A 27,897-nucleotide genomic window follows, 5' to 3' on the forward strand; every position below is an offset into this window, starting at 1 on the left:
AACAGATTGTTTCAGTTCAGCAATATAGATGCTACCTGGAATTACTTGATAGGAAAGTTATTTCAGAAACAAACCTTCATTGAAATATGTAGAGTTGTGGAAGTTTCTGAGTTATAAACACCATCATATTGTTATGGTGGGATATGACAAATAGGTTAGTTCAAAACATAAGAAATATAATAAAAAATTATTTCAAGTTGAAACTACAGCTCTAGTATTTAATGAGCCTCGTTCATTGGTTTTACTTTCAATCTATATTTGTTTCTATCTAAAGAAAAAATAAATTAGTCAACTAAATGAATCTCTGCAAAAATCCAATAATCATTTCTACTTTTTGTGTAGTTGAGAAGTTGATATTGTGTTAATTATTCATATTGAATTAAGAGACTAAGAAATTGTCAAAAACTGTAGATTTTATCCATAGTTGGAAAGACCGGTTATAGTTAGATTGACAATGGTGTAACCGAAACCGGTCTTTTCAACTTTCAATAAAATCTGTGGTTTTTGACAATTTCTTAGTCTTTGTATTTAATAATCATTTTTATGTAGCCAGGGAGGAATAGAGCTCTTTATTCCATGAATTATGTTTTTTGTTATCAGAACATTATTCTGTTCTGAATAATAGTTATAATTTATAGTTTATAGATAGAAATTGAATAGATTTAGAATATATAGAATAGATTTATAGTTAAACTCTCGTAATAACTATTCCATTTGCGCAGATGATGTGATTATTTCTTGAATAGCCTACAAGATTACTTTACTCACTTTTTTCATGGCTACTAAAATTATTATTGAAAAACAATGATGAATAATTGTAATGAATTGGTAATGAATGCAGTTTAGGAATTATATCATCCATCATCCATTCATCAATATTCAGATATTGGAAAGTGAACAAGGTATCTCGTCTTCCCAATATAATATGATTATCGTATGGTGGTTCGAGTAGAGTATCGTAATCTCAAAACGCAATGAATTATATCAAGTACTCTTCTATATTATCACAACACAACCAGTTTCAACTCTTCTGATTTTCATCAGATGGAGAGATTATCACGGAACTGGATGAATTATATCATAATGGAATACAAATTCAAACGTGAACTGAGTTTGTTACACAGAGGAGAAGTAAGAGTAGATTTCTTCTACTTTGTGGTTTGTTAACATTTCAAACAGGTGACATCAGATACTTGTGGATGAGGAAACTGCGTGAGGTCTACTGTTCACAGAACTACTAGTATCCGATAATCATATTCTAGGAATATGAAATACCTTGTTCACTTTTCAACAGCAGACTATCGATGAATGGAAGATAAATGAGATAATTCCTAAACTGAATTCATTCTAATTGGAGAAAGGCGATTGTTCTGGTCACTGCCGTGGAGGCATTGTGGAAAAAGAATTAAGAAAGTAGAAATGGTATGAGGAAGAAAAGCCAGTTTCTTCTTACGGGATTTCCAATCACGGGAAATAAGCTGACTGCAGATTGCAGAGGGGAACAGAAGAACAGATTGAGGTTTGGTGGAGATGATGGAGAAAGAGAGGGATGAAGAATGGATAGAAGAGGGAATTTTCTGAGAGAAGAACGAAGGTATGAACATCAATCATCAATCCTCAATCATCACGATCACCATCGTCATCATTACACTTGGATTGTTCAATTTCCCCCGTGGGGGAATTAATTCCACCTTTTCTTCCCTTTTTTCTCGTTGCATCGAAATTTCTCTGAGGAGGGCGAAAATCAGAGAACGCGGCCTGAATTTTTGCTCCTCCAGTCTGGCAGCAAATTGTTCTTGAGCTTGAGCAGAGCCGGAACAAAGGGGTGGGGGATGTTTGAGAAACAGGACATCGGGGAGGGGAGGAGAAGCAGTTGGAACCAAACGATCCACGAAATCTGTTGCTATTTCAGACAGATTATTTTCTAATTCGACAATCACTTGGTAGGCTGATGGGCCAATGAACAGCCGTCGGAAGCTACTTCTTCCAAACAATATGGGGCTTCCGCTCTCAGAGTTCATCACTTTTTATGTTTTGACTGAATTCGAAACTCAAAACTCTACAAACTCAAGATAATACAGGATATGACTATGAATTTTTGATACGTGATTTTCAATTTAGCAATATTGAAATCGAAAATGGAATTGTTCCAATATCAATCATGATATTGTATGACTATGATATCACATTTTAAGATTAAGACAAAATTAATAAAAACAATATAAAAACTTGTAGTACCCTTTATTATTGAAAACTTGAAAATGACCCAAGTTGAAACTAGTCGTTGAAATATTTTAAAGTTTTTAATAATAAAGGATACTACAAGTTTTTATATTGTTTTTATTAATTTGTACAAAAGTAGCCCATATGAGTGAAGTGTTTTTAAGATTATGATATTGATATCAATCAAGATTTTGTATGAGTTAAGAGCAAAAGATTTCCAGCTATGGAATAGTTTCTATGAGTCAAGTCGTCAATCAGCAATCCAGAAAAGAGGTTTTTATTCTTCAAAAAATAATCAGATAAGTGATTTCGTAGATTTTAATTTGTATTTTTCAAGTGATTATCCAATGAGATATGGAATTCAGAGGAGATTCTCACTCTATTTATTTAGAGTGTGTTTCAATATTTTCAGTATTTAATCCAATATTCGAATAAAGATTGCGTTGTATGAGCTGAATAAAGCTGTAATATTCTTTCGAATACAGAAACATGCTCTTTCAACAAGCTAGCTATTTTACCTACATCTCTACAAACTCTCAAGGTGCGTACAGATATACGCGCCGCGAACATAAGCAATTATGCTTATGGGAAAACCTCCAGGCCTTCCAAATTTTTCCCCCCGGCACCCCTGTACTCGCCCAAATATTTGGAACACATTTAAATTTGTTTCCCACAAAAAATCACTTTTAATCAGCTGATGCCAAGCTTTTTAAATCTGTATCTTATACAGTTTCTGTAAGAATATAGACATAATCAGCTGATTAAAAGTGAATTGCTCATGTTCGCGGCGCTTATATCTGTACGCACCTTTACAAGAAACGATCAAGCTTGTTCGGTGTATCCAATAGAAAAAGCCTCATAAATCGTGATAACAATCTAATTCTCTAGGGAGAATATCAACCAAAGATGGTTTGATATTGAATAAAAAGACTAAGATATTGTCAAAAACTACAGATTTTATCGGGTTTTCATATTCAAACAATATAAAATCTGTGGTTTTTGACAATTTTTTAGTCTTTTTATTTGATATGAATAATTACCACAATATCAACTTCTCAACTACAAAGAAAAGATGGTTTGGATATGAGCTGTTACAAATTGTATTGTCTCTTATATTGTCAGTGAAGGAAGAAAATTAATTTTCAGTTATATATTTACTATATATTATTGAATGAAAAAGACTAAGAAATTGTCAAAAAACCACAGTTTTATTGATACTTAGAAAGATCGGTTTCGGTTATTACACCATTGTCAATCTTTGATAAACAGAGTTTAAAGAGTAAACAGAGACAAACTCTGTTTATCAGAGATTGACAATGGTGTAATCCATTAACCGGTCTTTCTAAGTATCAATAAATCTGTGGTTTTCTGACAATTTCTTAGTCTTGAACAGAGTTTACGGAGTAAACAGAGACAAACTCTGTTTATCAGAGATTGACAATGGTGTAATAACCGAAACCGGTCTTTCTAAGTATCAATAAATCTGTGGTTTTTTGAGAATTTCTTAGTCTTTCACATTCAATATGAATAATTACCACAATATCAACTTCTCAACTACACAAAAAATGACTATATATTATGATTCTTCTTCAATATCATGTACGGTGTCTTATAATTTCTTTATTTCATTTATTCATACTGTAACCTAAATTATTCTCGTTTTACAACTAATTTCAATCAATCCAAGACATATTTCCTAACCCTTATATATAAGCTTATGCTTTATGGGCCAGCATGTGGAAGCGTCAGAAGTGACTTGTCAAAATAAATTATTAAAAAAAAAACACACACAAAACAAAAATTACATTGAAGGACAGTATGCTATATGCAATATTACTACCTAATTCCTAACTCTTGATTGTTTTGAAAATAAAACTGAAATCAATAGCTGTTATTCGGTTACAGTATCATTTTTAATCATCAGATCATTGAAAATCGCCAGCTTATGAGTCGATGTGGAAGACCCTACTACCTTCTACGGGTATCAGTACATGGGAATACATTCCCCAGCTTATCGGTCTGAGTGAAAACCCCACCTTCCACAGGTACATGGGAATACACCAGGTTATCGGTCTGTGTGAAAGGCCCTACCTTCTACAGGTATAGTAGAATTACATGGAAATACAGTGCCTCCAATTAATATAATAATATAATTAGGCGGTGAGTCGTCGCGAACATGATCCGTGGCGACGTGATCGTGAGGGGAAGCAGCCGAGCACCAGATACCAGCAAAGACCGGCTCTGAGGGATAACTGCGTATGAATACTAATTTAGACTGAAGCAATTTGAGTGGCGCGCGCACTAGTGATAATGCTACGGAATGAGAATTGATGGAGTTGTGTCCCAACGAATTACTAGTTGAATGGCGGCGCTTTGTTCGAATTAATCCCGCACAAAAGCTGCTGCAGTCCATGAATATAAAACTGACACGGCCATCTGCAATCCGCAATCGGTCATTTATCATTTGTGGGGATACAGGTCCTGCTACTATTTGCCCCCGGATTAGCGATGGCCAGCCATGTATGAACTATGACACTGTATTACTACCTCCTACATGAATTGGGACACAGCGTCGATGGATCAGAAGAATTATAAAAACATTGAACACTACATGGAAAAATAATTCCTATCAAGATGGGTAAAACTGCAACATTGTAAAAGCCAATTTAATAGAGACAAATAGTATGAATAGGTATAACATTGATACAAATAACAAGGTTTCAAAAGAATTGGAACACTTATAAAAAATTGATCACCACACTGAATCTATAAATAATTCCTATCAAGATAGGTCAACCTGCAACATTGTAGAAGCCAATTTAATAGAGACAAATAGTATGAAAAAGTTTAACATATTACACTTCATACAAAGTAAAACTAGATTCACATCAATAAGGGTTCATATATCATCATCATCATCATCATCATCATCATTATCAGTATTCTGCCTTGGAAAGGTCCATACATGATTCCTCCTTTTCAATTCTTCTCTGTCCTGTGCTATTCTCTTCAGCATTGAGCATTTCGTTTTGGGGTTTATGTGGATGAGAATAAATATTCTCAGATAAGATTAGTAGGGATCTAACTTAAACTATCTAAGGATGATGAATGAATTACACTTCTATTCCTCACTACGCTCTCACTCTCTCTCTCTCTCTCTCTCTCTCTCTCTGCCCCTGTAAAGGGTTGAGTGGCAGAGAGGACCTGGAGTCCTAACTCCGCCCTAAATGAAGGCAATCAATCAAACTCTCTTTCTTTTTTTCTTTGGCTGCTCCGCTAAAGAAATTTCCATATTTTATTCCATATATTTCCATATATTTTATTCGGCTCACTGAATCCCCACGTTTCAAATAAAGGAGAGATACAAATCTACATGTATGATTGACAACTTATAGACCAGCACCACTAACTTTCTTTCATATTATGTGTTGTAGGGCTTGACATTTACAAGTAAATTTCTTTCATATTATGTGTTGTAGGTTGAGGGCTTGACATTCACAAGCAAATTCTACTGCTGGTGATCTGAGATACTTCATTCACAGATACTATTCAAGCCTTACAGTAGCAATCGTATTCTAGTCAATTTACACACATGTATACCTTTCATCATAGGGCTGTAAACATAGAATCTGCAGAAAATATATGATGAATGATTTCCTTGAAATGGAGTTCAACAATGAATTTAATCTTGATGATTTTAAACTGGAGAATGACTTTCCATATAATATAAGTCAGAATAAATCACATCAAGTACTTAATACTCTCTTATTGAGTCATGGGCAATCGTACATGTCATCGTAGGGCTGTAAACATGAAATCTGCCGAAAATACGTGATGAATGATTTCCTTGAAATGGAGTTCAACAAAAGATTTGAACTGGAGAATAAGTTTCAATATAAGTCAGAATAAATCACATCACGTACTCAATACTCTCGTATTAAGTTTAAATATACCACATACTCTTGCGTTCTCAGGAGAATGACTCTCAATAGAAAATATGTCAGAAAAAATCATATTACTTACTCAATACGTCAATACTCGGATATGTCAAGAGCTCTGTTATCAGTGGCAGCTTCGCTAGAAAAATTCATATATTTTATCGTATTTCGGTACACTGAACTCTGACAATTCAACTTTTTGCGACTTTTGTCACCTGATTGGAGTGGTGGAAAGAATAATATAAATAATCAATTCGTTGAATGCAAACGAATTCAAGTGGTCGAGAAAGAAAATATAAGCAGGATTTTTGGCATTGTTCAACCATTGATTTGCATATACTTGCAACGAAATTGTTGACTCAAGTGGATTGTTATCGAAGGGGATCTGGCAATGGAGTTGAACTCAAACATTCAATTCGAAATAATACTGAAATGATTTTTCAGTCGCGTTTCAATTCCGTATTTGGCATCGAATCTTTGCATAAGCCAACGGTTTGCTTTTGGGAGCGTGTTTTGGCTTATTTATTCCCAGCTCTTGAACATTTCCAACGATTTCGTGCAGAATTCTCTCAATTCGCAGTCCGTGGCATTCAAATAAGATTCTTTAAATTGAGTGTGCGGGAAACTAACGAGGGTATGAATTCTCTTCATAAATGCAATAATGTCTGTGGAAGATACCTCGGAAAATGTTAAATACACTTGTTTAGCGAAGCAGAGGATCTTCTTGATAATCAATTACATACGGGTACTTGAACGCAAAAATATACGGAAACTATCAGGTAAATTATGCAATCAGAAACTTGTCAATACTCGATTCATTATTTCTAACGATATCTCGAATTTGAAAGGGTCTTCCATCTTTCTAGTAGTCCATGTCGAAGAATTAAAAAATTTTTGGCAGCTTGTTTTTATTGTATTTTCATCTATTGAGAGTTCCAGTAGGAACTCTGTAGGTTGAAGTTCCAGTAGGAACTTCAACCTCTGTTAAACTTTTTTCTGAATATCTTAATGGACATTTCTTGTCTCTAGAGACAAGCTAGATGCTTATGAGGTAGAATACGTTCCTAGTATCATAGACTGGAAATTACTAGACTATTATCATTAGACTAGAAACATAGGCTTAGATATGTGCTAGTATCATCCAATACATCAATTTTTTTAGGCAGAAGATTCATTCAAGAGAGATTGTCTTAGTCTCAGTGATATATTGAGACTTACATGTTTTCTGAGAGAATAATAACATATTACTATGGTTTTAAATGTAAGTTTGGTTGGAAATTTTCAGTGTCAATTTATTTAAGAGATTTAACACTATAATATTATAAATAAAATCATTGAATATCATAGTTCACTACTTTTCTGGATAGCCTATTGATTGAATATTGTTCAGAATTATCATGCATGGATCAGTTTAAGAATAAGTTAGATATGGATCAATAACAAGAACATGTATTCTTGTGAATACATGAATTTATTTTCTCCTCAAATTACATAACATACTTGTGTGTATAAATTGAATAGTATTTGGAAATTTTACCGATCACGTTTCCAGTAGTGTGATCAGAAATATAATAAATAATAGAAAGAAAAAACTAGTATAAAGTAAGAATTGAAATATGTGAGTCTAGTCTGAGGTTATAAATTTAATTACCAAAACATTACGAAAACTACTGTCTGTAGCGAAAAAACATAAAAAACTGCCTGTAAAGAGAAAAACAGTATGCATAATATATTCTTGTACATTATTTCTTGTTTGTTATAGTTTTGGATTGATTTCGTTTTTTCCATCTCAATCATTGTTTTGATTTAGTGCATGTGTAAATGGAATAAATTAATGATACTGAACAATTTCTTCAATATCTAGTAAATAAGATTGTTAATTAGTACGAATCTCTCCAACAGGAATTCACGAGAGATACTTTTAAACACAATTATTATCCAAGAGGACCAGAGGGTGACAAAATTTGTGACAGAAATTGTTGAATGAAAGTGGTTGAAGTCTGGTAGTTGTAAGAAAAGTTGACATCAAGTTTTGAATGAGTAAAGGAGTGAAGTGAACACAAGTAGCCGGTAATTAGAGCAAAACGTAAATGATGCATGAATTTTACAAGACAAGCCGAAGAAAGAAAAAGAGCTGAAGTTTGTTTTGGAAAGAGCGGCGTTCGCGCGACCTGTGTTCGACAAAGTGATACCGGAGTAGAAGAGTCGGCAAATAACGCCAGAATGAAAACATGACGCACAAGTTATGTAATTAGTTTTCGTGCTACGGTTGTCCGGAATTCGTTTGCCTTCCGTCCTCAGGATGATGAATTTTTATTTTAAAAACGCTTCACTAGTCTTGTTCAAATCCGAATTTCACAGAATAGGGTTGGTTTAATAGAGCCAACATAGTGCACGAATTTCATATTGTATTTTTGGATTCCTAAATTTGAAAAATTACAGACAAAAACATCAATCAACTCATTTAAACTTCAATCAATTTTTTTGTCTATCAGACTGGTATAATTAAGAACAAAATAGAATAGAAATAAGATGTAACTGAGAATATTGGATAAGGAAAATCAAGGACAAAAACTTCAATTAATTCACTTAACCTTCAATCAATTATCAATCAATTTATTATCTATCAGACTAGTATAATCGAGAACAAAATAAAATGGAAATGATATGTAACTGAGAATATTGGATAAAGGAGAACAAGATCTGGACGATTTATGCAAATTTGTCTTGCGTGATTTGATGATTTCATGCATCTTTATACTTGAACTCAATATAGTATTAGTTATATACTTCATTTATCATTTTCATGTATTTTTTCTCATATTGTACTGCTCACTGTGCATTATGGAGGCAATAATGGGATATAGTTCCTGGTGCCCACATCAAATAAATATGCAAATAAATAATTTTTTGTGTGGTTGAGAAGTTGATATTGTGGTTCATATTGTGGTAATTATTCATATTAAATAAAAAGACTAAGAAATTTTCGAAAAACACAGATTTTATTAAAAGTATAAAGACCGGATTCGGTTGTTACATCATTGTCAATCTCTGATGAACTAAAACTTTAGTTTTAATAGAAGAGCAGCAGAATTTATACTGGTAGGCGAGTACTGCTATTGGTCAAGGGCATGAACGCCTGCCATTGGCCCAGCTAGACAGTCTCCTCCCGGTGCATGCAATAGAAACGTCACAAAATGGAGGTTTAAACAACAGACTCGCCATGATAACAACATTTACTTGATAAAAAAGTATTTTGTATATTTAAAAATTGTTGTATATTTTCTTTGGTTCTATTTTGTACTGTAAGTAAATTTTCTTATTTTGGCAAGTCGGTTGCTTAAACCGCCATTTTGTGACGATTACATGCACCGTTAAGTGAGAAAAGACTTCTAGCAGGGCCAATGGCAGGCGTTCATGCCCTTGACCAATAACAGTACTCGCCTACTGGTAAGAATTTCAAAACTGCTATTAAGTTTTAGTTTATCAGTGATTGACAATGGTTTAACAACCGAGACCGGCTTCACTACTTTTAATGAAATCTGTGTTTTTATTTGCAATTTATTAGTCTTTTTATTTAATATAAATAAATAATATTGCTAGAAAAGGTGAGGCTGAAATCACGCAGTGGAAAATTGATTCTCAAAGTCAATAGCCTATCTAGTTTGAAGTGATACAAAAAACAAGAGTAGAAGCCAGTATAAAATATCACACTTGAAGAGTAATAATTTTCAATGAATAAAACTAATGGTTCGTGGAGTAGCATCATTTGGGAGTGTTTTCAGTCGAAGTTAGAAACTTATTGAATTGTTTGCGGTGTGTAATTGCTGAGATATTTCTTCCGAATTCAATTCAATGGAAAAATCGGAACGTAAGTCTGTTTGTACATGAATGAACTTGCCGTTGAACAAGCACAATAAACAGGGCAACTGTTTCAAACAAACGTGCTGCCCAACTTAGAACAAGCGAATACTTGATTCTCATTTCCAGCAACTTTGTGATTCGCCCACTTCTACGCGGTCTTACTTCTCTAGTTATTTTTCTTCTGCACTTCTTCTCCTACTTGTTCGTTTGCTGTTTTCGGCATCAAGAGCCGAGACCGATTCATTACCCCGGGGCATGCGAAACCGGGCGAAATCTTTTTGAGAAACTGAATTAAGTTGTAAAGTTATTTAAACAGCGACTCGGTTCGCTTTCCACCCCCCACTCCACTCACTCTTGGATCGCTTAATTTCACGAATCGACGGCCACAAATGAACTTTGCTTCTCTTGGAATTTATTATTACCTTTATAACAGTTTCTCTCTCCATTCTCAAGCTCATCGTCACCCCTTACCACTCTCTCACCCCCCCCCCCCAACAATCCCTTTGACGTTGCAGCCAATAATTCCATGTCCCTCCGACATTAGCCAGCTGCATCCCCGCCACGCTAGTCCTCCGGGGATATCCTACTTTGAGTTTCCACTAATCTTCCTTCAGTCTGTGAAGTTCTGTGGGCTTCTCCACTCTCAGTACAAATGAAATTATTGCCAATATCCCGCCGCCGAACAAACAAACAGTCTATATCAAGACTCGTGAACGTGCCGGCAGAATATTACAAATTACTTCAATATACTGTTAGCTGATGGTGAATTTACTTCAAGGAGAGATACAGCTTCAAACGCTTGATGATGATTATTTTGGTGAGGTTGGTGGTGTTTATGATGATGATGTTGTTGATGATGATGATAATGATGAGGGTAATGATTATGATGATGATGACAGTGATAATTATGATGATCATGATAGTGATCGTGGAGCTAATACTCCGAGTTAGCTTCATCTCTTATTTTATTTATACTCTAAAATAGATAATCGAATAGAATGAAATTAGTATATTTAGCACCTAGAGCAGAAAATGAGATTTTTCCGGCTCGAAATCGGTTTTCAAGTCCGAGGCTGTAGGCCGAGGACTAGAAAAGATTGAGAGCCGGAAAAACATTTTTGCCCGTGGTGCGAACGATATTTTTCGCCACACACAAAAATAAACTATATATATATATATATATATATATATATATATATATATATATATATATATATATATATATATATATATGAGAATAGTCGTTTACTAAGCACTTCTGAAAGCAGAAGGTGATAGCTCTAGCAAATCTGTGGTAATCTGTATATCAGGAAATCGTCCAAGTATTTTTATTTTTTATTCTGATGTGTCTAAATAACCTAAAAGATGATGTTCAATTATGTGAGAGGTTGAGTTTATACTTTTTTATTCTCTCAAATGACAATAAGATGATATTATTATAAATGTTTCAATTATTGAATAATTAACACAAATAATGAAAAGTTTTTTGATCAGCTGTTTTTTGATCACCTTTCTTAGTTCCATGTTAGCGGCTGGAAAGGGTACTCTTTCCGGCCTAGGCCGGAAAGAAACCTGATCTGACGTCAGACGAGAGTCGTCTGCAAACAATGTCTTTCACGTAGGGACTGGAATACAGCTGCTTCCTGTGCAGTGTGGCGAAATAGCCTAATATTATGGTATAGAATCAATTTCAGATCTATCAAGTTTTTTATACCTAATGGATTCAAACCTATCAATAGATCTGTTTATGAACGCTATAATATGTACGATTTCAATTTCATCAGGGTTTGCAGGGCTTTACTTTACTTTACTTGTTCGTCACAATTATTAAACTGCATTAAGGGAGCAACGATCCCGCAGTATATGACACGACAAAGTATGATTGAAGCATGACTGAAAAAGTGTTGCCTCTATTTCTCAAAACAACGACCAAACCACTGGTAGTTATAGCATCAAGTTCAATTGCTATATTATGTGTTCCTTTGAACTTTTGGCTATAGTACACTAAATGAAAGTTTGTTTCATTGTTTAAAAGCCCTTTATAGCTGCTTGATAATTATGGCTCATGATTGTTTCTGTGTGAATTTGTCACCAATCGTTGACGTTGTTATGGGATTGTAGGATGGAGAGGTACAAGCTTCTTGGACATCGAACCGCTCCTCAGGGTACAGAGGCTGATAATAAGGGTCATCAACCAGACGCCTCCACGCTATTCATCAGACCAGCTATTCAATGAGTTTGACGTGATGAATCCAAGACAGCTCTACTCCAAGGAGATATGTAGAGACACAAGAGCTCAACAACATTTCAAATCAGAAATCTCGACCACAACACCAGATACAGAAATCTTCTCATCACCAGTGTTGCAAGGAAGGCACTATACCAGAGATATTTGAATCATTTAGCACTAAAATTATATAAACTACTTCCTGCAAACTTTAAACAGATTAAACATCCTAGAAAGTTCAAAACAATAGTACTCAATTGGTTGCTGAGCAAAGGAAGACAGAACATAGGAACCATTATTTCAAACAACAACTAACCACCTAATGACTTACTAAACACTAACTAATTAATAATTCGCACAGAAAAACCAAACAAAACCTACTCTAGAACATGGTACACCATAGTGGAGTAGGTCAATTTCCACACAGAAAAAACTAAACAAGTGGAGGACACATTATAAGAATTTTTTGTAATTAACTACCGTATTGTATGTAATTGTGATTTATCTAATATTTTGTGTAATTGATGTTGTAGTTTTAGTTTTTTTTTGGAAATAAGCAGTGATTTATTTATTATTTAATCAAACGCAGTGAACATAATACATCTACTGCATCAAAAACTGCCAATTATTATAATAGGGGGGAACAGAACATCCATCAGATCAAGAATTCAGAAACTCGTGATTTCAGTAGCTCCTGAAAGTTGTGAAAAACTAGGGCCCATTCGCACCATCTCGCTTTAAACTGAGATAGATCAATTGTTCGTTTAATCGCGGAATGGAAAACATCATAGAATAGATACAATAATAGAAAACTAATCTGATTGTCCTCATCATATTATTAAACGGTATCTTTATTCTAGGCTACAACCATATGCCTAAGTGTATTCGTAGATTGGCGTTAAACGTATTTGGTGCATAATATCATAGAGAAACAATAGCATAAGTAGATATCCCTTGGTATAGGTCGTTTATGTCGCAACTTTTACTGTTATCTAAAGCTGATAGTCAACGTAATTCTTTCCTGTGAAGCTTTATGACGCTGGTAGTCTCTCATATTCTGCCGTTCATACACTCTTACCCGGTCAAAACAGTAAAAATCGACAGTAATCGGCTTGAGAAAACAGAAAAATTGCGACATAAACGCCCTATACCATGGGATATCTACTTACGCTATTGTTTCTCTATGATAATATGGCCCTAAGATTGGTAGTAGAGGAGTATGGTTTCTAGAAGTAGAGTGAATCTCGTTTAACAAAACAAAACAATCTTGTTAACTTTTTCTTATTAAAGAAAAGGTTGAAAATCTTTGTCTAGATTGATGAACAAGATCTAGGGATACACTGTTTTGGTCATAAAACCGTACTATAAATTCCTGTTTTATAATTATGATTTGTGATTGTCAATGAAATAAACGGTAATAATAATAATAATTCCTCACGAATTTCAAAACAGAAAAACTCACACGTACAAATTCCGTAAGAAGTTTGTCAATTGAGGAAGTGCAGCTAGTGTGCTTGAGGAGCAAATACAAGTGTAACGGCCCTGAAAAGGTCAGTTGTGGCGGTTGTGCGGAGGGGGGGGGGCTGTTTAGGGGCACACGGTGTGTAACGTGTAAGAACTGGCGGCGAGGACTGTAATTCAATCAATTAAGACAGCTCCTGGAGGTGGGTGAGGGGTGGGGGGAAAGGTCCTCTCTGTTACATGGACGATAAACCGAAAAGGTAATCTGCGCAAATAGTGGATTTACGACTCAGCAAGACCTTCTTGCCATCCATCACCGGGATACTCCTGTTCGCAGCACTTGGCATCGATTGCTCGCACAAGAGAGAGAGAGTGTGTGTGTGCGTGTGACGGGCGAAAGAGAGAGAAGGGAGAGGCGAAGATCGCTCTCGTTCATCCCGGGGCTTCTACTATTCCACACTAAATCATTGGTCCAGTGCTACCAGCGTAATGTCGTCTGTGACCCAATCTCAACTACTAAGTTCGTGTAAGACGTAGTGCGTCAATAAAAAAGCATTCATTCCAAAGTAATAAGTCCTGTTACACAATCCTCTTTATCAATTGGATGGTTACAGATGGAATTAAATAGAGAATGCATTTATTCAAATGCTAGTTAATATATAATTATTATTTAACGAAAATCCCAAATAAATGCTGCAAATCACCCCGAAGACCTCTGCTATCCAGAGCTAAAATGAGCGCTGCTATCCAGAGATTGTCAGTTTGGTGTAAGGAAGAGCATTCCTGACTAGCAATTGGGAGGTACCGGGTTCGATTCCCGGGCTGGCAACTAATTTTTGTATAGTAGTTCTCATCGAATTTTCATCTAGCTGTTAACCCTGTTGTCAATGTCTGCAGTAGCAGAGGTCTTCGGGGTGATTTGCAGCATTTATTTGGGATTTTCGTTAAATAATAATTATAATTGGATGATTATTGAATGATCCCTATCCTTAACATTACGATAATTAATTTATTATCATAATAATTGTTTTCAAAAATATTTTTTGTATATTTTACCACTCATTCTTTTAAACAGACAATAAGTGCCATTTGCACATTGCTAGTTTAAACTAAATTCCATTTTGAACTGGGATTAAATCTATATCAATGCTCGTTCGTTATAATGTAGTTCAGTTTATCAGCCACCAGCTGATTAAATATTTGGACAATTTGTGACAAAATTAGGAAATTGGAGAAATTTTGGACAAGAGCCTGTTTTTTCTTTTCCGACTATTATATTGTTTGCTCTATGAAATAAATAAATGAATCCAGTTCAAGCTTTGACTGAGCGAACGGCCCAAAGAGACATTATAAAACATTATTGTTTCTGAAACATATATTTATGTATGTTTTTGCATTGTTCAAATAAATGATCTTTCTATTCAATTCTACAATTTTTTTCACGGATATCTTGGTGAACACATGAAGAGCATTGGATGAATTGAACGCTCTCTAATACATCTATACTCTGTACAAAATTACTTCTTACTTGGGATGGACATGCGCAGAGAAAGCATGTATACGGGAGGGATACAGAGGCGCGTGACTGTGACTTCTAGTGACTGTTCATGTGCGCATGTTACACATGCGAAGTTTCCTGTCTGAAAGTAGTCAGACGAATGACAAATTGGCAACTGCGCTTCTACCTATGACTCACTGTATCTATTAATCACTGTAATTGACTGATCTCCCTCCATTAATCTGCGCTGCATATTCCTCCAAGTCAGAAGTAATTTTGTACGGACTAAATACACTAATGCCTGCTTTGTTTCACCAAACTCGCTCAAAACGTGGTCAAATCAGGTACGATTTACAACATTTACATTGGAACATATTTTGATTTATTAATATATTTCTCATAAATATAATTTCTATGACGATAGTTACTATGAAGGCTACTATTGTTACTAATTCCATTGTACAATAGTAAAGCGTACTCGAATGTCTTGACCAAGTCTGGTAAAACCGGGTACTAGTGTGACAATTATTATAATTATTACCTATTATACAGGTAGATACGAGCCAACAGAATATAAATTCCACATCCTGAGAGAAATGAAACCTTAGACTAATGTGACAATACTTAATATCATCACCAAGTATTCGAGAAGAAACGAGTAAACAAAATATAAATTCCACATCCTGAGAAATTAAACCTTAAACTTATGTGACAATACTTATTATCATCACCGAGTATTCGAGTAGAAACGAGCAAACGAAATATAAATTCCACATCCTGAGAAATGAAACCTTGGACTTATGTGACAATATTACTTATTATCATAACCAAGGATTCGAGTAGGCACGAGCAAACAAAATATAAATTCCACATTCAGAGGGGCTGTGTTAATGTTAGTATTTTGTGGAGTTTATTTCGGAAGATACCGTACTCGAAATGCATTCAACAAAAGAATCAATCGAAGTGGAAAAGCACAGTATCAGTAGAATAAACATCTGAAACTGTCAACATATGCACAAAAATGGAATTAGGTGGATAACAGTGATAGCAACCAAATGTCAAAAGTGACCACCCGGTAGAAAAATGTTGCGAGCTGCTAAGAAATAGTGAGCAGATGTTTATTTCTCGAGGAAAATGAATAGAATGAAGGCAGTCTATTTGGTTAAGGTGCTGATATATGTCGACAACATGGCTGTATGGGGAGAGGAGTGGTTCATTTTTATTACAGGAATCGAACCTGTCAGCCGAGCTGGGAGCCGAGCAAATATTTCACGTATAAAATATTCAGCAAGAGGCAGGCCGTTTTCAATCCCGGCAGCTATACAAATTCCATGATATATGGACACCTCCTGTAAGCAAAAGCGCCAGAAAGGCCTCGGTAAGGTCCGACGTCTTCAATGCAAACGCGTGTTGGGGAGGCAGGCATCACCAATCACTTTCAGTTTGACCGGGCGCAGGTCAAATCGAGACAACATCACAACACCGATTATAAATTGCATCTTCATATTGGAGAGCAACATAATAGTGCTATGAAAATGATTATTCTTCATGGATGCAGACAGTGAACAAAGTACGATTTAAATTGTATGAATTGAACAGCTATAAAGATTCTTGTTCTTTTCCATGAATCTATACAGGATAATATTAATGAATTGATGAAGGTATAATATTGGAGTTGATATTGCTCAATTTAGCTGAAGTGAATAATAATTATTGGTATGAGTGGCTATATTATCATAACGCTATAAACATTAGCACATTCTGGTAGCACTATTCTATCAATAACTACTATGATACGAAATTATTCAAAGCATGACAAACAATTTAAATAATTTATACTATCGACTAAGACCTTGATCAAATTTATTATATAGCAGAAATTACGAATCAATTTCATAGGGAAATCGCTAAGTGTGAATAAAAAAGTAGAACGAGGTCAAAGTGTAATTTTGACGCATACCATTTTATTGTTGGCCCTAAAACTTCCAGCAATCGTAAAATGAGAATGGGAAAGAGCATTCTCTGTATATTGATAGCAAAAAACGTCCAAAATACGAGCTGAAGTGCAGCGCTGCGCAATTATGCTGCAGCGGCGATAATTTGCAATCGATCTACTATCGCTGCCATTGGTCGGTTTTGCTTCTCCTGCTTTTATCATTCATAATTATTATTATTAGAGAACAGTTCGCGATGACCATTGATGGAAATTGCATGGCTATTGGTTTCGGATCAGCGGATGCCTGAAACACCGAAAATAATACACATTATTCACAGAACGTGAAATGTATTTGGTTGATCAAAATTGGTAGATTTATTTGAAAATCGAAACTAACCCTGATATAAACTGAATTCGTAAGGTGATCGACGTTAGGATGAGTAAAACTTAATAATCTCAAGATCATTAAAAATTGAAATTTTGATTGTAAAAACATTGTATCAAATGAAATTAAAACCTTCTTCTTTAGGTGCCGTCTCCGTTTCGAAGGTTGGCAATCATCAAGGCGATTTTTACTTTTGAGACCGCAGATCGAAATAGGTCATTATTGCTGCATCCAAACCAATCCCGTAGGTTCTTCAGCCATGAGTTTCGTCTCTTTCCTACGGATCTCTTTCCTTGGACTTTCCCCTGCATAATAAAATTAAAACCAATATTCCATAATCCAACACAATGATTGTAATGTGCTAAAAAGAACAACGTGATTCCAGTCAAGTCGGATTTTGGTAAAATTAGGACTTCCTATATACCGGACCTGCGCCTACGAAAAAAAATGGCCGCCGTAAGTGGTGGCTGGCAATGATATTTTAAACGGTGACAAGGATGAACTGAGATTTCGATGAACTGAGACGCTCTCTAACAGCTGATTAGTGATTTTTTTCTTAGTAGGAATTCCTATAAGATCACCCAAAAACCTTAAAGACCTTATCTCTTTAAGGTCTTTGAGACCACCACATACGGCGGCCATTTTTTTCTAGGCTCAGGTCCGGTAGTATATAGGAGGTCCTGGTAAAATGGAAAGGTTTTACGGTTAATTTTGGCATTTCAATTCCCTTAACATTCTATTTTGAATTTATAACTGACATTGTGACAGTCATCCCTTAGCATTTTAAATGAAATCCTGAACCACCAGTTATATTCATGCTACGATCTCCTGTCACAATGCTTGTATTTTACCGAATTAGAGAGACTTCTGTGAAATTGTCAAGTTTATTCGGTTGACTTCTAGTAAGAATTTTCGCACTTTGGTTGAAATCATCGAGTCTATTATTATGAGATTACAGTAGTTTCATTTTTCAAATGCCTTATTTCAGTATTTTGCTATTCCAGCTCAACTAACACGATTACATTCGAACGAAACGGACAAATTCAGAATGTTGAGGATTTTAACAAATAACCAAACAATTGAGTGACATACCATGAGCAAGTAAGTAAACTGCTATTTCATATGCCATTGAGGAAAAACTTGAGCAATGTAGAATAGTTGAATACAGCAGGTGTACTATCTATGTCCATCTGTCAAGCCCCCAAAAAATTCATCTCTTGTTACAAACCTAGAATCATCCATATTTAAAACACGTCCAAACATCAGCCTTATCATTAATTGAGTGACATATCATGAGCAAGTAAGTAAAGTTCTATTTCATATGCCATTGAGGAATAGCTTGAGCAATGTAGTATTGTTGAATACAGCAGGTGCACTATCTATATCCATATGTCAAGCCCCAAAAAATTCATCTCTTGTTACAAACATAGAATCATCCATATTTAAAACAAGTCCAAATACATCAGCCTTATCATTCGGTGCATTATCTTCTTGTCTATTGTTGTCGATTGTGGGTTATGACATCCATGACACTTCACTATTAGAAGTTCGTGACACTCCTCCAGAAATGTTTCCACGTTTCCATGCTTAACCAGAGCCGATTTTTGTCTTCAAACTGTCATTCAAATCCAACCATATTTTGAATGATATGGAAATGTGACTTTCATCATCCAACTTGTTCAAGAATCTAATAGATTGTGTCATCGTGAAAAATCTGGTGTGGCGCACTCACACAACTTTCCTTGCCGTTATGAAAATTGATCACCTGACGATAGTGTTCACGCGCATCTCAAGAGTCTATTATTCAAAGATCTGAGCCAGCTGGTGACAGGACAATAACGCTGGATACACACGAGAACTGCTATCCCTTCATAGTGAATGATTTAATAGAATCAAGTTGCCAACAGTTTGCGATTGAATAATAACATTTTCTCAAATTTCAAGCTTATTTTCAATTTTAGGTGGAAATGTTACTGGACATTAATTGTAGAGATTTTCATGCTCAATCTTTTCCACTCGAAATTTTTCGTTTAAATTATATCTGAGACCTGATAATTGAAAATCTAAAATCGAACATTGCATAAATGGGGCGGAGCTCCTGAAATTTTTACAGATATGGGACTTGTGGCAGTTGATAGAGCTTATCAATGACTATTTTAGGTATAAATTTGATCAAAATCGTCTGGGCCATTTTTTCTGAAAAAAATTTTGGCCATCTTTCATCATTTTTGAAATCCACCATCTATCTAGTTGGAGATTTCAATGAATGGTGTCATTTTAGAATTGTACTCTACAGATACATACCTCAATGAGTGTAATCTGGATACCTGTATCCACGAGACAAAATATTACCCATGTGTAAAGAATGAGTTATTTTTAAGAAAAATGGTCCAGACAGAATTTTTTGTCAAAACGAGAAATTAGTACATGTACATCTCTCAAAGAAAATTTCAAAAAGTTCACTACTATAATAGAAGAAAGAAGAACCGAACGATTGACTGCTAATTAAAATACCGAAAAACAATTGAAAGTACAAAAAAAAATCACTCCGTAAGTATCGTTATGGAGTAGATGATATCTCATGTTAGATCTTTAGGTCGTTTATGTTCCAAATTTGAGCCGATTATCCTATGCTATTATTTCTCTATGATGATTCTATATAATAATTATTGGTCTTAATTAATTATTATGACTTAAATTAACAGTTCTCCATATAACTACATTATTCTTCTCATCCTGTCTAATTATTAAAATTTGGGAGGAAGATAGTTTTGGTCCAATACTGTAGTTGTATCCTAATCATATTATTTTTATGACTGAAATTCACAGTTCTTCATATAACTCCATTATTCTTCTTATGTTGTGTATTCAACAAAATTTGGGAGAGAGATTGATAGTTTTGGGCCAATACTGTTTCTGTATCCCTATAATTTTCTCATGATCTGTCATTGTATTTACAAATAAGTAAATAAAAATGAAAGCATCATATTTTTGAAGTAAGGTTCCGTGAATTTAACCAAATTATGAATACTAATTTCGTTCTGGTATGTCGGTAGATGTGATTTGTTTTGCTCAGATTTCTCGTTAGGTTGGTTTTCGCTCGTCAGTCTGTCTTGAGAGGGAGGTTTTCAGTTGTGATGCGTCCTATAATTGGTTTCAGAAGAGAAGATTCCCGAAGGAAAGGAGATGGAATCCCTCCGGGAAGGATAATCCTCAAGATCACAGCGACGGGTCGGACGGACGACGAACTGAATAAATACGGGAATCGTCTCCGAACTTGGGTGGTTCGAGGGGGTACCCCTCAGTGCGTGCGTTTTGGGAGCGGTGGCGCAGTTTGCTGTTTGTTCCGAGTGTTATCGGCTTAGTGTCGCTAATGGATTCCTGTCCAGCAGAAATTTGTATGCAAATCTATCTGTGTATCGGCCGTACAAACCCCCCCCCCCCCAACGCCCCTCGAATTTAATCGCACCCTCCACGACTTTTTTGTCCACTTCCAAGAGAGAAGTTGCTCTCTCTCCCTCATCCTCACGTAAGCTGCCACCATTTTGCACATCCATCCAACGTCCAACGCGCTAAAAACGTTTCCACTGCTTCATCACAGCAGCGACTGTCAGCCCAGAACCAAAGTGCTTTCTTTCATCTGATCCACTCACCATAAGCTCACGCCTTTCCCGGTTTGTCTTCAGGTTTATGTTGAGGTGGAAGGTTTTATTCCCGGTAGATATCCTGTCCATCCAGCTCCAATTCCTGTTGAACGATGTAATCAAATGTTCATTTCAATCGTCATGGGCCAAAATTGTGATAAGGGCCATGATTGTTTGACAAACAATCTGATTCGCAATTCTACCAAATTACTGGACAAAATGAGTCGTGATCGTCATGATCATGTCCTATAGTGAGGTCCACGTTATAATGGCAGTGGATAAAGATAGAAGAATAGCGATGCCGATTCTCTGCATTAAATTATTATATTTCTACACTGTCAAAAACATAATTGGCATTGTTGTAGACCTAGAAAAGGATAGTACCACCGGCTTTGTTGAATGATAGACAAGGATAGCAAAACCAAAGTTGGTCAAATACTGTCATTATAACGTGGACCTCACTATAGATTCAAGATTGTTAATTTGGTGTAGAAATAGAAATGGACATAACCTACATAATATTTAGACGATTTGAGACAAATTTAGGGAATAGAAGAAGTTTTGGGCAATAGCCTGTTTTTCCTTTTCTGACTATTGTATTGTTTACATCTATTCAATAAATAAATGAATAAAATATTTAAAATTTGAAGCCAGAATAAATCTCAAAAATATACTCATCTTTTCATGAAGGACTGCTTAATAATAACTGTAAATAATGCTTTTTTGAACTACTTTTGACGACATTAGAGACTAACTTTGAGAGTTTCCAAAGTAGTATTGAAGGATTTTTACATCCATTGTCAACAAAGCGATTACTCGTGAGTACCGTTGTACTAGTTTAGATAACTATTATTGAGAAAATTAAACTGTAGTGTCGTCAGAAATAGTTCAAAAGAGAACTATATGATTGTTTGAACAGACTCACTCAATGAAATCACAAAGGCTTAATATCTATCCTCCTTTACCTCAGCAGTTTCTATCTAGTCTGCTATACAAGTTTCATACAACTATTATTCAGATTGATTTCTACAATGATGCAGGTTGTTTTTTCAGATTGATTCCTAGAATTTTCTACATCCAATAGTATATTCCATATACCATATGAACAACGTTGTATAGATAGAAAGAAAAATAAAAATAAAAATCTCAGTATAAAATAATTGAGGGGGTCAGAATACATGGGGTCCAAGTGACATTTTTCATTTTTTTTAGTTAGCTACAGTAATCGATAGCTGAAAGTGGTAAAAATCTAGTATACAAGAGGTATAAGCGTAAGTCTAATCAGTGCTGACATCTGGTGTAAAGTTTTAAACTACATCTTCAAACAGCTGTTTTATTCGATGAAACAAGGGGTCCAAGTGACTTGGATCCCTTGTTTACAGGACAACCCGTATTCATCAAATTAGAATTAATTAGCCATGTCACCAAGCAAAAGATACCTCAAAAACCAATTAGCGAATCATATAATATTGCAATGAGGTCATTAATCATTGTTAAATTGCTGGTAAATTTGATAGATTTATGTGTAGCTAGACAATAGAGTTTTGTTTGGTAAACAAGGGCTACAAGTGATACTTCTTATCACTATTTTGCTGATAATTGAGAAAGGAGAGCAATTTGAGACATGAAACTGTACGTTTGATTTGGTATAAGTATACTGAATAGTTATAGGAATAGGTGAATATTATTTCTATATCCATTTCATGAATGGAGAATTAATTGATGAAAGTAAACTTTAGGCTCAATTTTCTCGAAACTAATAATATGTCACTTGGACCCCTTGTATTATAACCCCTTCAATTCAAAAAGGGTACTGAGATTTTAATTTCTATTTTTCTTTCTATTTATATTACAAGTAGCCCTATACAGAAAAAAGATAAACGTAGTATAGTATATTCCATATACTATATCCAATAGAATTCATACAGATATTCTCTCTAGTCTACTATACAAGTTTCATACAAGTTCCATCTTTTATCTCGGTACCCCGCATCCTTTTCAGAACTGCACCTTCATCAATTTGCAATCTTACAAACTTGATTTGAAGCTCGCAATGCTCAGTTTGCTTCTTGGAAACCTCGTCGCCGACTGAAATTGATATTTCAACCAATTAAGGAAACCCAACTGAACCGTGAATATCCTCATAGCTATCCTCACTTTCCACAGGCTTTTCATAATAAATGAGCAATATCGTATTCTGCGCTGAAAACCACATTCTGTTCCTGAGAATATTTGACTCGGAATTTCAATATTGATATTAAATTTCAAGATAATGAATAGATGTGAGTGGTATTAGTACTATGCCCATATATTGTCCTAATATGCTCTGTAGGCGTCTGGTAGCATGAAAAGCCAGTCATGCTGACCGATATCTCTATTATCCAGAGACAATGGATCATCCCTTGTACGGAGCATAGCTGCATCAAGTGGAATAGACTAATTGATCTCCTTATTATAGATTGAGACCCTTGCACAATAATACACTCAAGCTACTTGATGTATGATTTGATTCATCAGGATTCACGCTAGACCAGTAATGTATTGTTGAACACTTAATAAATCGTTGTTTTTTCGATTGAGCAGCACGTTGATGGTTGTAGCATAATTCAATCAGATCTTAGAAATCCTGTAATACCTTGGTATGATAGAATAGAATAGAATAGAAAAAAACGTTTATTGAATAAATAAGCTACCTTAAGCGAACCTCAAAGAGGCTGCTTGACAAGGTATTATTATACAAAACATGTAAATTCAAATATAATTATACATATATCAGTGAACTTTATTTTTACTTAAAAGGTAAATTCACTTATCAGTTTATTACACTGTCAAATTTACTTACAGAATTTACTTAACAGTTGAAATTATCATGATATTAATTAATTAATTGTTGGCTCATGTTGGATGATAGTTTTTAGAATAATAATTATTGATTATTATATTGTTATTGAAGAAGTATAGTCCAGTCAAATGGTAGTTTTTCAGGAAACAGGCCCGAAAGAATTTCTCTACACGGTTCTATAAGTTATGTATTTTGGGGCGCTGAATTCGAATATGAAATTTGCTGACACGCCAAAGGGCGGCTCCACCCCCAAAACCCCCTAAAATTTCGGACTTTTTTTAATTTTTCCATTTAATCTCAAAAACTTCGAGTTTTTGGAGAAAAATAATTCTCAGCAAAATTGAAGATAATGATTTTTCCAATGAATTGAGTGGTCACGCAGGATTCTACCATTTATGGTTCCGGATCTACGAATTTTCATAAATGGGTATTTTTTAAGGGGTTTTCAAAATTATGCAAACCTACCACTTCTACCCTATACAAATTGGATATTTTTCTAGTATGGATGTTTTCTACATTTTTCCCTGATGTTCTACATTTGGGCCAGTTTCCTGGAAAACAACTGGACTAATAGGAGAATTCAGATCGGAACATTCATCAAAAATTGATTATCAAAAGATGTGAATGTGAAATTCAAGATGTTTAACTGTAAATGTACCTATTCTGGGGATAAGATACATTTATGTTGATGGGAAGAGTTTTCATTCCACATTCAACAAAGCTATAATAGGTATGAAGAAATCATCCAAATGAGCAATATGATCCAAACAGAACCAATTTGTACTACTCAACATGACAACAAACTTTACTTTTTAGCTTCAAATGTTCAGTGTCACTTTCAGCTGGGTTGAATAAAATGAATTGCTTGTGTTGGTTAGTTTGAAAGGCAGACATGTGACTCATTGTCAGCCTGTTGTCGCCATTAGTCTTGTAGGAGTTTTTTCAAGAGTACAGAACATCAGCTTTGTGGAGAACATGAATTCTAATTCAAAATACTCTCAATGACTGATGAATGAACAAATGAGATAGATGTGAATGGAATTCGAGAACATATGAATAGAGGAATCAAAATCATTCAAGGATTTGGAATAAAATCTTTCATTTTATGGAATAAAATCTTATAATTTCATCTGAGAAATCATTCAACCACATTAATGTTTCATTCTATGAAAAAAAACGAAACATTCATCTGTTTACAGATGATCACACACATAATCATTATCAATTATAAAGTGATTACTCCAACAAATAAAACTAAATAATTGAATTAGATAGTTTTCAGAAGTGTATAAATGATCTCAAGTTCATCATATTTTAACTCATGATGAATTGCTTCTATTTGCTATTTCAATATTGCCATTTCCAAGTAATTGCCATTTTCTCTATCAAGTTAAGATTTCCTATTATAATTTTGTGGCTACCCCATGAAACTAATTTTAGCTTTTTAATTTTTTATTGGGGCTTTTAATAATAATAATAATAATAATACTAAGGGTGATGCTCACATAAGCTCTTAGGCTTGTGCGTGGGTAATGAGAGGGATAATGATGAGAGATGACGACTACTTTTTAGGTAGTCGAAACCGACGCCTTATCGTCTCCTCCGTCTATAGGTCTATAGGGTTCAATCATAGAGAAGCAATAGCGTAAGTAGATATTCCATGGTATATGGTGTTTTTCTACAGTTTCAAGCTTGAAGTTTCTCAACCTTTGGCTGGATTGTACGATAGAGAAACAATAGCGTAAGTAGATATCTCATGGATCTCATGGTATATGGCGTTAATGTCGCAACTTTTACTGTTATCTCAAGCCGATTACTGTCGATTATTGTCGATTTTTACTGTTTTGACCGGGTAAGAGTGTAAGAACGGCACAATATGAGAGACTACGAGCGTCACACAGCTTTACGGGAAAGAACTACGTGGACTATCAGCTTGAGATAACAGTAAAAGTTGCGACATAAACGCCCTATACCATGAGATCCATGAGATATCTAGAAACTTCAAGCTTGAAACTGTAGAAAAACATTGAAAATTCCAAAAATATGACTTGAAGCTTCAAACTGTGGAAAAACATCAAACATTTCTAAAATTTATATAACAATATATAGCTGTAAAGAGCGTGAATTCTGTAGCTAGCGCATTGTTCTATCTTCATCAGCCCTTCCCGTTGCATTCTAACTCACCCTTCAGTTTTCCTTCAACAATGTATACCCTCCAGTATCCATTCATTTTGAAAGGTCATAGCTGTAGAATGTTGTCTTCCCAGTTGCATAGGGAACTCGCCTCTATAGGGTTTTATGAGAATGTAAACTTTTTTAAACCCTATCTGCTTAATGGAATGCATTCTCTATTTATTATGTAACTCACGGGCTCAGAGTCCATTTTTATGTTTAGTATATGTAATATTATTCTTCTATTGAAAAGAATGAATAGTTTCTTTCTCCTGTATTAAACTGATCATTTCTAATACATGAAACACTGTTTACAGTATTCTGTGGGAATTTTTGGTATCTTTATAATGACCTATAAAATGTTAAAAATTCTAATAAAAACACAATTCCTCAGGAGAACTGGAAACTCTGTATTTTCATTTATTTCAAACATTCAAAAACTAAAACATAAGTAGCACTTAGTGCCGTTCGCACAGTGTTAGTTTAAACTAAAATTCCAGTTTCATCTTGAACTGGATTAAATCTATATCAAGTATCATTTGTTGCAATGTGATTCATTTTGAGATTAAGCCTACGGCTGATTGAATTCACTTTTAGCTTCTACTGTGCAAACGACCCTTAAAAGTATACATCTCAAGATTCATTAATGCTCATTTATTCACTACAGCAGAAGGCATGTACATTAAAATTTGTTGATGGTGTTAAAATAAAATTTTCAGAAACGTATTCAAATTTATTCGACGATATTATTGATTCTCTCACTCTCCAAAAATCGGTCTTTCACAGCTAGTTCTCTCCAAATATTTATCCTATTCAAAGATGTTGATTAATAGATTCTCACTTCATGTATGATAGATATAAGATGATATATGTATAATGATTAATTCAATTTGTAAAACCTATCATTTATGTAATGTGAGAAAAATTTGAATAAAAAAGAATAAAATAAAAAAAAAACAAACATGAGGAACATGAGACTGAATTTGAAAAGAAATGGTTCATAATGTATTTCTATCAGTAGTTTTCATCACAACAATACTTTCTAGCTGTTGTAGTGAATCTTCAACTTATACCAGATGGATAAACATCGTTTCATTTCAGTTTTACATACCTATATTGAATTTCCCCTGAAAATAACAATCAGTAATGATGCTGTCGAGTGACTAACTTTAGATAAGACCACAGGAATAATTGAAATCATATAAAATGTTGTGAAAATAGAAGAATATTGAATATAAGATGGATGAAGCTAAATAATAATAATTGAATTTTTAAAAATATAAATTACTCCTCCTAAATACTCACTAAGGGTGAGTATTTTTAGTTGTTTTATTAGGAATAGTACACTCCAATCGGGCTTATGCCTAGGGTTGTCTACTTTTATTTCACATTTTTATATCTTTCTTTGTTATTTTGTATTATGTTTCTTTGTGGAATAAATGAATTGATTGGTTGATTGAAGTTTAATTCTAACTTATAGCAATCAACTAAATAGTAAGTTTTCCCTGATTGAGCGAAAATTCATCACATCTGAATGATTTCGAAAAAGTCACCACATCTCAATGATTTAGAGCAAAGCAAAGTCATTATATGATGATCTTTGAATCCGACTAGAATTAATCTGAGATGAATATATTTCTTCACAGAGTTATGACAGAGACAAGAAATATGCTTATCCATTATCTATGGTTATGATTAGAAGCACAA

At 34.6% G+C, this 27,897-nt stretch overlaps 1 protein-coding gene across 2 annotated transcripts in view; it reads right to left on the reverse strand.

Moving 5' to 3' along the window:
- LOC111044184 (irregular chiasm C-roughest protein) overlaps positions 1 to 27,897 on the reverse strand; it is a 635,676-nt gene that overhangs the window by 198,000 nt on the left and 409,779 nt on the right. The window lies entirely within an intron of this gene.

The sequence above is a fragment of the Nilaparvata lugens genome, chromosome 3 (genome assembly GCF_014356525.2).
Source record: "Nilaparvata lugens isolate BPH chromosome 3, ASM1435652v1, whole genome shotgun sequence".
Lineage (NCBI taxonomy): Eukaryota > Metazoa > Arthropoda > Insecta > Hemiptera > Delphacidae > Nilaparvata > Nilaparvata lugens.